Source organism: Salvelinus alpinus, chromosome 7 (assembly GCF_045679555.1).
Source record: "Salvelinus alpinus chromosome 7, SLU_Salpinus.1, whole genome shotgun sequence".
Lineage (NCBI taxonomy): Eukaryota > Metazoa > Chordata > Actinopteri > Salmoniformes > Salmonidae > Salvelinus > Salvelinus alpinus.
In genome coordinates this window covers 49,952,667-49,966,741 of record NC_092092.1, presented here as the reverse complement: position 1 = coordinate 49,966,741, position 14,075 = coordinate 49,952,667, and the positions used below count along the sequence as shown (strand labels likewise).

Below are 14,075 nucleotides of genomic sequence, written 5' to 3'. Positions count from 1 at the left end.
AATTATCCTTCAAGAAGTAATTAAGTGGATTTCAGTGTTTTATTCAAGGAACTAAAACCTTGATACTGGTGCTTGAATTTTATTTCTGAAAACATTTAGAAACTCTGATGTGTGATATTAATGATAATACAAATCATTTCTAGGAAAGTTTTCATTCATCATTCACTGTAATTCATTAATTTAATTATTGATTGTTGATTTTAATATACCGGTGACAGCCACAAAGGCAAGCTATCAATGACTAGCATTAGCATTCAGTGGGGGCAAATAAGCATGCACAACCAAATCATTTACTGTCATTTATGGGAGCGACGTTATTGGAGATATACGGGACTTGTGCAGGGTTGAACGCGGCTGGAAATTTCCAGAAATGTACACTTGCACACACATTCTTGTTGAAAATGGCAGATTTGGGCACTGATAAGAGCCTAAATTAGAAAGCAGTGGCTGGACCATAACATGCTACACATTATTTCAGAGCTCAAGCTCTGCACTTCACAGCGCTGTATGGGTTCTGAACTTGAGCACTGCACACGACAAGAAATTGCCCCCATCCGTCATGCTAATTAGGCAACTTTTGCAAATGTTCTGTTGTCTGAGGAAGGGAAATGCTGTGAATTGAGGGCTCGAGGGTATTTTTATAGAGGAGACGTTGAGGATTATAATAAATACTGCTTTGATGTCATACAAGCAAGCCAAACACCAAATGTGCACTTCACATTTCGACATCATAGAACTCATGTCATATACGTACAGTAAGTGTACAAACATTAAGGACACCTATGATCCTTTATTGATGTCACTTGTTAAATCCACTTCGGTCAGCGTAGATGAAGAGGCGGAGACATGTTAAATACGGCTTTTTAAGCCTTGAGACAACTGAGACATAGATTGTGTATGTGTGCCATTAATAGGGTGAATGGGCAAGACAAAAAAATGAGTGCCTTTGAACGGGTATGGTAGTAGGTGCGAAATGCACCGGTGTCAAGAACTACAACGCTGCTGGGTTTGAGACCGCTGCGCCACTCGGGAGGCGACATCCAGCCGACTTGACACAACTGTGGGAAGCATTGGAGTCAACATGGGCGAACATCCCTGTGGAACGCTTACAACACCTTGGGGAGGGGGTGTTTGATTTACAGTTACAAGATGACAGGGCATCATACCCATGTTTGTTGTGAACCGAATGAGCCTATGTTTGTATATTGTGAAGAAAATTGGTCACGAAAAACGCACCTGAATGCACTCATGACTCATTTCTATGCGCACCAAAATGACGATCTGTTTCTCTGAATTGCCTTGTGAAAGCCTAACACTGTAAGATTGCATTGTATACCTTGGCTAGTCATATTGGCAATACAACAAGATTTCAAATGATGCCCACCTGACCCAGATTGCGATTTATAACGGGTCGTTTTTGGATAGAGTCAACATCAGTAATTGTGAGATGGTGGGGATGCAGGGTTGTGTTGCAAACAAAACTACAAGTGTACTTGCTCTAGTACAGCTAGGAGAGCTCAAAAAACACCTTTAAGTTAAAGACGCTTCTTTGAGTCATAAAAGTACATTTAAATTACTTACAAACTGTGCACACTTTGGAGAGGTGTGTGGCCACCTGGAGAAACCAGTTAGTCCTCTCACTCAAACCCTTGTCATTTTGTTTGTCTTATGTTGCACCTACCCCATATGTTCCAGGAATATACTAAGCATGTATTCAGAGTATTTTCAGATTTAGTTATCAAAAAATGCAGTGAAAAGTACAGCAAATGTAATGCACATAAAACCAACAGTGTATTGTTTGGATTTAGTCTTGTGTCAGGTGAACTGATGTGTCTTCAACTTTGGTCTAATTCTTTTCCCATCATCTCCAAACTTCAATTGCCACCATGCTTGTCTGTATGCTTTTCATATTTATTCTGTAAGAAACATTTCAATGTAGCCCTACCCATATAGGCCCATTCCCTGGAGTGTAAAGAGTTAAAGGTAAAACAAATGTCAATTTTGATAAAATAAAACATATTTTTTTCAAGAAATGTATACAATTGTTTGACAACGCTGTTTTGTAAACTTTTCAATTATATTGAACTCAACCGTTTATCTTTTACAGTGCGGAAGACATGGATGTCTCATGGTAGGGTGGAAAATGTGTCAACTTTGAGCAACTCAACCTCCTCCTTTGCAGTCAGGTCCATAATATTAATTTCTGACCACTTCTACCATGGGCAAATATGGATAGAAAGTTGCATTCAAATCAAAAAGGGTTTGAAATCAAATGGAACGACCCATAGTTGTCAGGCCCTGATCTGTTTCACCTGTCCTTCTGCTTGTCTCCACTCCCTCCAGGTGTCGCCCATCTTCCCCATTATCCCGTGTATTTATACCTGTGTTTTCTGTCTGTTACCAGTTTGTCTTGTTTGTTCAAGCCTACCAGTGGTTTGTCTCTGCTCCTGGGTTTCTCTTTTTCTCGTCCTCCTGGTTTTTGACCTTTTGCCTGTCTTGACCCTGTGCCTGCCCGCCAGACCACTGCCTGTCTCTGAGCCTGCCTGCCGTCCTGTACCTTTGCTCTACCTCTGGATTACCGACCTCTGCCTGCCTTGACCTGGAGTTTGTTGTGTACGTCAACAGCGCTTCCCTTCTTTTTTTCTACGACCCATAGTTAATGTATGCAAAAGTACTCTACATTTTTACAGTAGGTGGAGAGGAGCTATACTGTAGATTCAAGACCACTGATTGTGCATGTGTAACAGTTTTAACTTTACGTCCGTCCCCTCGCGCGAAACAGGGACCCTCTGCACACATCAACAACAGTCACCCACGAAGCATCGTTACCCATCACTCCACAAAGGCCGCGGCCCTTGCAGAGCAAGGGGAACCACTACTTCAAGGTCTCAGAGCAAGTGACGTCACCGATTGAAAGGCTATTATCGCGCACCACCGCTAACTAGCTAGCCATTTCACATCCGTTACACATGCTTGAGGTGGTGGGGGTGAAATATATATATACAGTTGGCCAAGAATATGGTAATACTACATTAATATACAATATCCGGTAATCATAGCTGTACAGTGGCAAAAGCAACTCTCCATGGAAAGGCACATTTACGGGTCGAAGACTCCAGCACGTAAGTCTGAAAGTACAATTTCTGGATATTTGTGGGCATGTGTACAGCCGTGGTCGGACCTGCACACATCCTGTACATCTCCGATAAACACTTTACGTGTGCCTTTGACGTCAGCTGCACTAAATCTTTGTCCACATCTGCCCACGTCTCTTCCATAAATGTCAGTAAATGATCATTCACTTGTTTAAGGTTGTGCATGCTTATTTGCCACACTGAATGATAACGCTAGTCACTGCTAGCTTGCCTTAGTGGCTATCACTGGTATATTAAATGAAGGATTTAGTGAATTATGAATTAATGAATACATTACTTTGAACTGTTTCTATTATTATCACACTTCAGGGTGCCTGCATGTTTTCAGAAAAAACATTCAAGCACCACTATCAAGGTTTTACCAGCACCTCTTGACATATGTGACTGACCAGCTCAAATCGGTCTTATGTAGCAATTTTTTTTTTACATTGGATTAAAGTAGACTTATTTTTGAGAAACAATGGGAAACTAATTCTGCTTTGAAAGTTGATCAACTTGTAAACTCACTTTTCATAAAAGGGCCTTTGAAAGTTTTGCTACCTACTGGAGAGCTCTCCTTTGTCTAGACCCATTCAGTATTTTGTTCACACCCTCTTAAGCCAGCCCCACCTGTCTCTTTTTAAGGATTCACATGTGAGGTCATGTGCTAAACAGTGGGTAGTGTAGTAAAGATTAAGTCAAAGTGGTAGCCTACAATAAGGAACAATTACAGGTAAACAAAGTGTTCAGATAAAAATGTTATGAATATTAGATGAGACTAACCCAGACACACTTGTCTAAAATGGGTCATGTGAAAGACATGCTATAACTCCCAGCCACATCCAGTGGCAGAAAAAATACTACATTTTCATACTTGAGTAAAATTATAAATCATTTAAATTCCTTATATCAAACCAGACGGCACAATTGTATTTATTTTTAAATTGATGGATAGCCAGGGGCACAAGGTACTGAAGTATCAATAGAAAACATATAAACCATTGCAAACCAGACAGCACAATTTATTTTATTTTTATTGACGGCTAGCCAGGGGCACACTCCAACACTCAGACACAATTTACAAACGAAGCATGTGTTTAGTGTGTCTGCCAGAACAGAGGCAGTAGGGATGACCAGGGATTTTCTCTGTGTGTGAATTAGACAATTTTCCTGTCAAAATGATTTGAGTACATTTGGGTGTCAAGGAAAATGTATGGAGTAAAAAGTACATTGTTTTCTTTAGGAATGTAGTGAAGTAAAAGTTGCTAAAATATAAATGAAGTACAGATACCACAAACTACTTTAGTACAAGTATTTTTACTTACGCACTTTACCACTGCTCAAAGGCCTTCACACCAGCAAACTTTAAATACTGTTACACATGCACTTATCACATATTATTCCATACATAAGTGAAGGCCATGCAACCTGAGTTTAAACCTGAGTGAGGTGCACATGTACAGTACATACACTGATGCATGCACCATGTATTTATGTGGTGGACACTATACGGTCACATGATATTGTTGTGGTATGTCACAAAATAATGTTATGACCAGATCAATATTAATTTTATACATCAACATTTTGCTAAGTGGATGCTCCCTACAGAAGGTGTAAATGGTACAGCCAAATGGTTACTTGCATAGTAGCAATATCAGAAACAGTGTCAATATAAATAAAATATATAGTATGTACAAGAACAATATCAATATCAGTGATAGACAAGGTAGTTATATGCATACAATCAGGGGTAAAGTGGCTGAGCAGCAGGATAAAAAAATAAATAGTAGCAGCAACGTATGGCGTGTGTGTTAGGAGAGTCATTTGAATAGAGGCACTGCAGATAGTGCTTATAACTGGTCCGTCCAAACCACGCATGAACAAGGGAATCTATATTCGGAGAGCCTGTTTCAGTCCTGCCATTGACTTTGGTGCAGGGCATGTGATGTCCATAGCCTCTTCGTCGCAAAACTCCCTGATCTTGTCAAAAAGATAGTTTGTCGAGCTGTGTCCAGTCCAGGTGGTGCTTTTACAGGCTGACCATCTATGGGAGGAAGGATGTCAGCGTTGCGAAGCAGCTGAAACCTGGTCCCGACAGTCCGAACGCTCCTTGGTGACAACACCAGGCTCCAAAGCATCAAAGATGTAAAACAGGGAATAACAACAAAAAAATCATTAGACATAACAACCCTGCACAACATCAATTCACCTCCCAGGTTTAGATAAGAATAACCAAATACAATTACATTTTAATTGTTTTAACTGAAGTGCTAGTACTGCATGATTTGTGGCACTGGCCTGAAGTACGGAGTCAGGTGTTGTTGCCAGCCATAGCTTTCCACCAGCACCATACCATCTTCCAGCCTGTGAGATGTTGACCCGTCACAGTGATGTCTGTCAGGCGTGTTATACTGATTGATGCTGAAAGACATATTCCAGATACAGATATTTTAGCATTATTATACAATTGATGCGAAACGGCATTCTGAGATACATCATTAATGTTACACACACAAGTTAATGTTAGCTAGCAAGCCAGCCACATAACCTCAGCTAACGTTAGCTAGCTAACAGCGAGCTTTAGATTGGGGTCTTTCGTTTAGACATGTCAGGGTAATGTTAGCAAGCTAAAAAATGAACTATAATCCCAATCCATAACGTTACTAGCAATGCAAACCGATTGTCATAGCAAGCTAAAGTTAACCAAATAACGTTAGCTGCAATGTTAGTTAGCAAGCCAGCCATCAAACTCCAGCTGGCTAGCTAACAGCAAGCTTTAGATTGCAATGAAAACAATTAAAAACATATAACATAATCTGTAGCTAGATTATTACCTGTATTCATGGATAAAAGCTTCACCGCAGACTGCAACCCTTTTATAAGATATCCTGTGTTGTTTCCTTTTAGTTTGCACAGCTTGTTTGGCCCTTTGTGTTCCACTGATTTCAAAACGTGTTATTTTCAGAGTGAGAGAGAGTCAGCATTGCATGGCACGATAGTCCATCACAACTTCTTCCCACTGACCTTTGTCGATAGCGCCTGATAAATTCAGGGCAACAATGTCATTGAGAGAAGTAGCGACATATTTGCAGTTCTTCATGGCTAACGTTCTATCTTTAAAAAAAAAAAAGGATTATCGAAGCATTACGAGCAGCTCATTTTATAGACACAAGATGCAACACAGGGGCGGCAGCGTAGCCTAGTGGTTAGAGCGTTGGACTAGTAACCGAAAGGTTGCAAGTTAAAATCCCCGAGCTGACAAGGTACAAATCTGTCTTTCTGCCCCTGAACAAGGCAGTTAACTCATCTCTCGGCTGTCATTGAAAATAAGAAGTTGTTCTTAACTGACTTGCCTAGTTAAATAAAGGTAAAATAAAAAACAGATGACCAATCCAAACTCATCTCTTGGCATGTCCAGTCCACTCATTATCTCAGCCAATCATGGCTAGCAGGGGAGGTTGTGTTCTTTCTCTGTGGCTAAACCAGCTAGGCTAGTAATTTAACAATTGTATTCATATTTACAAATTACATACAAGTTTGATATTAAGACACATGAAAGTTCAAATGTTCAAAAAAGGCATTTCTGCCCAAAAACGCATTTTGATAAAAAATATTTTCCTGAATCGGGTCACATAAAACTAAACATCTCTTCGTTCCTTGAATAAACCACACAAATACAGTCCTTGAAGGATACTTAATTTTAGTAGAGCAGGAGAAAGCAGGTAATAGTATATGCATTTAGGCTAAGCAGGGCCTGAAACTAAAGTAACCCCCATGGAGGTTCAACCTCGGCCAAGGTGGATGACTCCTCCCAGTGCTCTGCTTGATTATTTTCAAAACCCTTTCATTAATCTTTAATTTCAAATTGTGGTGCTTACCTGCATACACGAGTTAAGTCACAAGTCATGCATATTCTTACATTTCAAGTCTGCATTTCACTTTGAAGAACGATTGCTCCTAAAAACCAACGTTTTTATTGCACTGCTTTGATTTATCTTGGCCAGGTCGCAGTTTTTTAAATGAGAACTTGTTCTCAACTGGCCTACCTGGTTAAATGAAGGTGAAATCAAATAAAAAACTGCCTATGTGGTCAAACATGAGTCAAACATTTCGTGTCAAAATTGACAACAAACGGTAAATAGGATCATTGTGGTCATAAAGTCAGTCTCGTCTAAAACGGAGTTTGGAAACTATGTGCGTCACAACGTGTAATTGAAGGTTGGGTTTGGATTACAAATGTCAACAATTCATGTCCCCTTTTGTTAAAACTTCTCACGAGTCAGCAACCCTGATCCGGTAGCACCCCCCAACTCACCCCACTGATTAGCACAGATAGCATAGCGTCACAAGTAACTTGTAGCATCTAAATATCATTAAATCACAAGTCCAAGACACCAGATGAAAGATACAGGTCTTGTGAATAAAGCCACCATTTCAGATTTTTAAAATGTTTTACAGGGAAGACAGAATATGTAAATCTATTAGCTAACCACGTTAGCGGAGGACACGATATTTTTACCAGGCAGATTCGGCTAGGCGCCCACGTCCAGTTCACATGCACAACAGATATGATATAAAATCGTAAATTGGGTCTTACTATGGCTGATCTTTCATCAGAATGTTGATCAAAGTGTCCTTTGTCAAGATGAGTCGTTGGTTCCGTTCAGAAATGTTCTTTTCCCACTGCATTTAGCACAGGTACCGGCCGAGTGGCACGAATTTCTCAAACGTAAATACAATCCGACAACGGTACACCGAAAAACTCCCGGAAAAATTCAAATAATCTGATTAAACTATATTGAAAAAACATACATTACGATGATATGGTCACATGTATCAAACAAAATTCGACACGGAGATAGTTTGCATACATAACGCCAGCAAAACAGTACACCAACGCAGCTCAAATTCGAGCGATTCAGTAAACCGGAAGTTGTCGGTCACGCCAAAGAATTGGGTCCTATTTCACGTCAGTCCCAGATAAACAAAGAATTTCTCCTCTGACGTCATCTTGACAACCAGAGGAAGGAGAACGAGGTGTGTTTCTGGTCATAGGGGGCACGACCATATATAGGCAGAGCTTTGAAGCCAGCATAACACATCTTGATTTTATGTTCTTGGTCATGGAAAGTGCTGTTGAATGACTTCTGTATCACTCAGAGACAAAATTGAAACGGATTTAGAAACTAGAGATTGTCTTCTTTCCAATGGTATGATTCATATGCATATAGTAAGAGCAATGATTGAATAAGAGGCAGTTTAATCTGTAGAGCAAATTATGCTAAAGCGAAAATATTACCTCCTGTATTCTCTTAAGCTCTACATGCAAATCACCCCTCCACCAACTTAGTTCCCCTTTATTGGATGAGCCTCCGTTGTTTCATTGCCACCAACGTGTTTAAAGGATCACGGCCGTGAGACGGAAAAGCCCTATGCGGATTGACCATTCCTCCGTTTTGACAATTCATGCTTCCAGCAGGATGCACAGACAAATATGGCTGGCATGCCCTGCCAAAGGACCCTAGTACTCTACCATGCAGAATATCATCAAATCAAATCAAATGTATTTATAAAGCCCTTCTTACATCAGCTGATGTCACAAAGTGCTGTACAGAAACCCAGCCTAAAACCCCAATCGGCAAGCAATGCAGGTGTAGAAGCACGGTGGCTAGGAAAAACTCCCTAGAAAGGCCAGAACCTAGGAAGAAACCTAGAGAGGAACCAGGCTATGACGGGTGGCCAGTCCTCTTCTGGCTGTGTATGCGTTCAAAGATGAATCTATGGAGCCAGCTCTTGGAAGCTTGCAAGATGGTGTGATGGAGTCCTGACCAATAGAAAGGCTTGGTACTGACATCTCTGAAGGGAGAGAGACATGGCACTCAACACATCCCTCATATGGGATAGAAGGTGATTACGAATAGAGTGCAGCAGAAATGTCCAGTATTTGCAACATCCTTTTCATTCCATGTGTCAATGATGAACTCTGCCTCAACTTTGCCTATTTCTACAGATGGAAAGGACTGTATATGCTTTGGTTAGATGCCAGCCTTGGTCGTTTGATGCCGAGACAATAATTGGGTAGGTTTTATCTGACCTTTTCAAACTTCAACATAGTAACTGTTTATGTGTCAGATATTACCTATCCAAACTGTCATTGGTAATAGAACAGTGACTACAGTATGCGTGTATGTCTTCACAGAAACATGTAGTGCCAGCACAAGGAGACTTGCAAGATGGTGTGATGAAGTCTAGACTGATAGACAGGCTTCATACTGTCATCTCTGAATGGAGAGAGACCTGGCACTCTGCATTACAATTTTACAATACAACATTTACTTGTATTACATTTTTAAAAATTATTATGGCAAGAACAGCTCAAATAAGCAAAGAGAAATGACAGTCCATCATTACTTTAAGACATGAAGGTCAGTCAATCCGGAAATTGTCAAGAACTTTCTTCAAGTGCAGTCGCAAAAACCATCAAGCGCTGTTACCTCTGCTGCAGAGGATAAGTTCATTAGAGTTACCAGCCTCAAAAATTGCAGGCCAAATAAATGTTTCACAGAGTTCAAGTAACAGACACATCTCAACATCAACTGTTCAGAGGATACTGCGTGAATCAGGCCTTCATGGTGGAATTGCTGAGAAAAAAAACACTACTAAAGGGCACCAATAAGAAGACTTACTTGGGACAACAAACACGAGCAATGGACATTAGACCGGTGGAAATCTGTCCTTTGGTCTGATGAGTCCAAATTTGAGATTTTTGATTCCAACCGCTGTGTCTTTGTGAGACGCAGAGTAGGTGAACGGATGATCTCTGCATGTATGGTTCCCACCGTGAAGCATGGAGGAGGAGTTGTAAGAGTGTGGGGGTGCATTTCTGGTGACACTGTCAGTGATTTATTTAGAAGTCAAGGCACACTTAACCTGCATGGCTACCACAGTATTCTGCAGCAATACGCCATCCCATCTGGTGTGCGATTATCATTTGTTTTTCAACGGCACAGTGACCCAACACACCTCCAGGCTGTGTAAGGGCTATTTGACCAAGAAGGGGAGTGATGGAGTGCTGCATCAGATGAACTGGCCTCCCCAATCACCCTAGTTGGACCGCAGATTGAAGGAATGTCAGCCAACAAGTGCTCAGCATATGTGGGAACTCCTTCAAGATTGTTGGAAAAGCATTCCAGGTGAAGCTAGTTTAGAGAATGCCAAGAGTGTGCAAAGCTGTCAAGGCAAAGGGTGGCTAATTTGAAGAATCTCTAATATCAAATATATTTGGATTTGTTAAAAGAAATTGTGTTTCTACATGATTCCATATGTGTTATTTCATAGTTTTGATGTCTTTGCTATTATTCTACAATGTAGAAAATAGTAAAAAATATATAAAAATCCTTGAATAAGTAGGTGTGTCCAATCTTTTGACTGGTACTGTATATGGATGAGCGATTTGCCCTCTCTGTCTTGGATGCCATGGTTGTCCTTTGTATGAAGATGTAATCCTCAGACTGTTTTTTTATACAACAGCCGTCTGTGTTCTCTTTTCGACTCCCTTCACATTTGCAATCATACTCTGCTTCCACCGGGCATTCCAGTGATTTCAAAACTCGGTCAACTTTTTCTGTGACAACAACACTGTTGATCACTGTTTCTTCCCATCACTGTCATCAGAAGACTCTACAATGTCTGGTTCAATCTGACAACCCAGATGTTCTAGCCGTGTCTGAATCCTGGCTTAGGAAGGCCACCAAAAAATCCAGAAATTTTCATCCCTAACTATTACATTTTCCGACAAGATAGAACGCCAAAGGGGGCGGAGATAGCCTGCAGAGTTCTGTCATACTCTCCAGATCTGTGCCCAAACAATTCGAGCCTCTACTTTTAAAAATGCACCTTTCCAGAAGCTAAGCTAGATGCCCTCAATCTCACTCAAATTATCAAGGAACCTATCAGGTATAACCCTAAATCTGTAACCATGGGCAGGCACCCTCTTAGATATCATCCTGACCAACTTGCCCTCTAAATACATCTCTGCTGTCTTCAACCAGGATCTCAGCGATCATTGCCTCATTGCCTGCGTGCATAATGGGTCCGTGGTCAAACGTCCACCCGTCATCACTGTCAAACGCTTCCTAAAACACTTCAGCGAGCAGGCCTTTCTAATCGACATGGCCCGGGTATCCTGGAAGGATATTGACCTCATCCCGTCAGTAGAGGATGCCTGGTTGCTCTTTTAAAGTGCTTTCCTTTCCATCTTAAATAAGCATGCCCCATTCAAAAAAATGTAGAACTAAGAACCGATATAGCCCTTGGTTCACCCCAGACTTGACTGCCCTTGACCAGCGCAAAATCATCCTGTGGCATTCTGCATTCACATCGAATAGCCCCTGCGATATGTAACTTTTCATTGAGGTCAGGAATCAATATACTCAGCCTTAGCTTTCCTGACTGACTATATTTTTCAAACAGAAATTTGCATCCTGTAGCACTAATTCCAAAAAGTTTTGGGACACTGTAAAGTCCATGGAGAATAAGAGCACCTCCTCCAAGCTGCCCACCGCACTGAGGATAGGAAATCTAGGATAATTGATCATTTCAATAAGCATTTTTCTACGGCTGGCCATGCTTTCCATCTGGCTACCCCTACCCTGGCCAACATCTCAGCACCCCCTGTAGCAACTTGCCCAAGCCCCCCCCCCCCCCCCCCCCCTCCCCGCTTCTCCTTCACCCATATCCAGACAGCTGATCTTCTTAAAGAGCTACAAAGCTCTGGATCCCTACATATCAGCTTGGCTAGAAAATCTGGGCCCTCTGTAAAATGATCTGCCCGAAATTGTTGCAACCACTGTTACTAGCCAATTCAATCTCTCTTTCGTATCGTCTGAGATCCCCAAAGATTGGAAAGCTGCCACGGTCATCCCCCTCTTCAAAGGGGAGACACTCTACACCCAAACTGTTATAGACCTACAGTGGGGAGAACAAGTATTTGATACACTGCCGATTTTGCAGGTTTTCCTACTTACAAAGCATGTAGAGGTCTGTAATTTTTATCACAGGTACACTTCAACTGTGAGAGACGGAATCTAAAACAAAAATCCAGAAAATCAAATTGTATGATTTTTAAGTAATTAATTTGCATTTTATTGCATGACATAAGTATTTGATACATCAGAAAAGCAGAACTTAATATTTGGTACAGAAACCTTTGTTTGCAATTACAGAGATCATACGTTTCCTGTAGTTCTTGACCAGGTTTGCACACACTGCAGCAGGGATTTTGGCCCACTCCTCCATACAGACCTTCTCCAGATCCTTCAGGTTTCGGGGCTGTCGCTGGGCAATACGGACTTTCAGCTCCCTCCAAAGATCTTCTATTGGGTTCAGGTCTGGAGACTGGCAAGGCCACTCCAGGACCTTGAGATGCTTCTTACGGAGCCACTCCTTAGTTGCCCTGGCTGTGTGTTTCGGGTCGTTGTCATGCTGGAAGACCCAGCCACGACCTATCTTCAATGCTCTTACTGAGGGAAGGAGGTTGTTGGCCAAGATCTCGCGATGCATGGCCCCATCCATCCTCCCCTCAATACGGTGCAGTCGTCCTGTCCCCTTTGCAGAAAAACATCCCCAAAGAATGATGTTTCCACCTCCAAGCTTCACGGTTAGGATGGTGTTCTTGGGGTTGTACTAATCCTTCTTCTTCCTCCAAACACGGCGAGTGGAGTTTAGACCAAAAAGCTCTATTTTTGTCTCATCAGACCACATGACCTTCTCCCATTCCTCCTCTGGATCATCCAGATGGTCATTGGCAAACTTCAGACGGGCCTGGACATGCGCTGGCTTGAGCAGGGGGACCTTGCGTGCGCTGCAGGATTTTAATCCATGACGGCGTAGTGTGTTACTAATGGTTTTCTTTGAGACTGTGGTCCCAGCTCTCTTCAGGTCATTGACCAGGTCCTGCCGTGTAGTTCTGGGCTGATCCCTGACCTTCCTCATGATCATTGATGCCCCACGAGGTGAGATCTTGCATGGAGCCCCAGACCGAGGTTGATTGACCGTCATCTTGAACTTCTTCCATTTTCTAATAATTGCGCCAACAGTTGTTGCCTTCTCACCAAGCTGCTTACCTATTGTCCTGTAGCCCATCCCAGCCTTGTGCAGGTCTACAATTTTATCCCTGATGTCCTTACACAGCTCTCTGGTCTTGGCCATTGTGGAGAGGTTGGAGTCTGTTTGATTGAGTGGGTGGACAGGTGTCTTTTATACAGGTAACGAGTTCAAACAGGTGCAGTTAATACAGGTAATGAGTGGAGAACAGGAGGGCTTCTTAAAGAAAAACTAACAGGTCTGTGAGAGCCGGAATTCTTACTGGTTGGTAGGTGTTCAAATACTTATGTCATGCAATAAAATGCGAATTAATTACTTAAAAATCATACAATGTGATTTTCTGGATTTTTGTTTTAAATTCCGTCTCTCACAGTTGAAGTGTACCTATGATAAAAATTACAGACCTCTACATGCTTTGTAAGTAGGAAAACCTGCAAAATCGGCAGTGTATCAAATACTTGTTCTCCCCACTGTATATCCATCCTGCCCTGCCTTTCTAAAATCTTCGAAAGTCAAGTTAAGATGAATTAACTAACTGTAAGTAGCTCTGGATAAGACCGTCTGCTAAATGACTAAAATGTAAATGTTAAATGAATGTAAATATGGCTTTGTAAATGTCAAATGTAGTAACACGTCTGGGTTTATAGAGGACAAATGGGCATCTGTGAGGCAGCTGGGGCCGATATTTGCAGTGGCACACACACACCTCCGGATGCAGGTGGCATTATCCTGTCTGGGTGAGGGGCCATGATATGGCCATGATATTATGGCTTTCTGTAATTGAGATGGCTTTGGCTTAAGGGTGGGTAGATTACTGGCTTTGTGGTTGAACAG

At 41.7% G+C, this 14,075-nt stretch overlaps 2 long non-coding RNA genes across 2 annotated transcripts in view; one reads left to right on the top strand and one right to left on the bottom strand.

Moving 5' to 3' along the window:
* Window positions 1-14,075, top strand: part of LOC139580220 (uncharacterized) — a 106,163-nt gene that overhangs the window by 67,966 nt on the left and 24,122 nt on the right. The gene's annotated exons all lie outside the window — the stretch shown is intronic.
* On the bottom strand, window positions 4,141-8,434 carry LOC139581132 (uncharacterized). Its single transcript, XR_011676151.1, has 2 exons — window positions 5,972-8,434; window positions 4,141-5,558 (listed from the first exon to the last, which is right to left on the bottom strand). It is a non-coding gene; the product is annotated as an uncharacterized lncRNA (long non-coding RNA).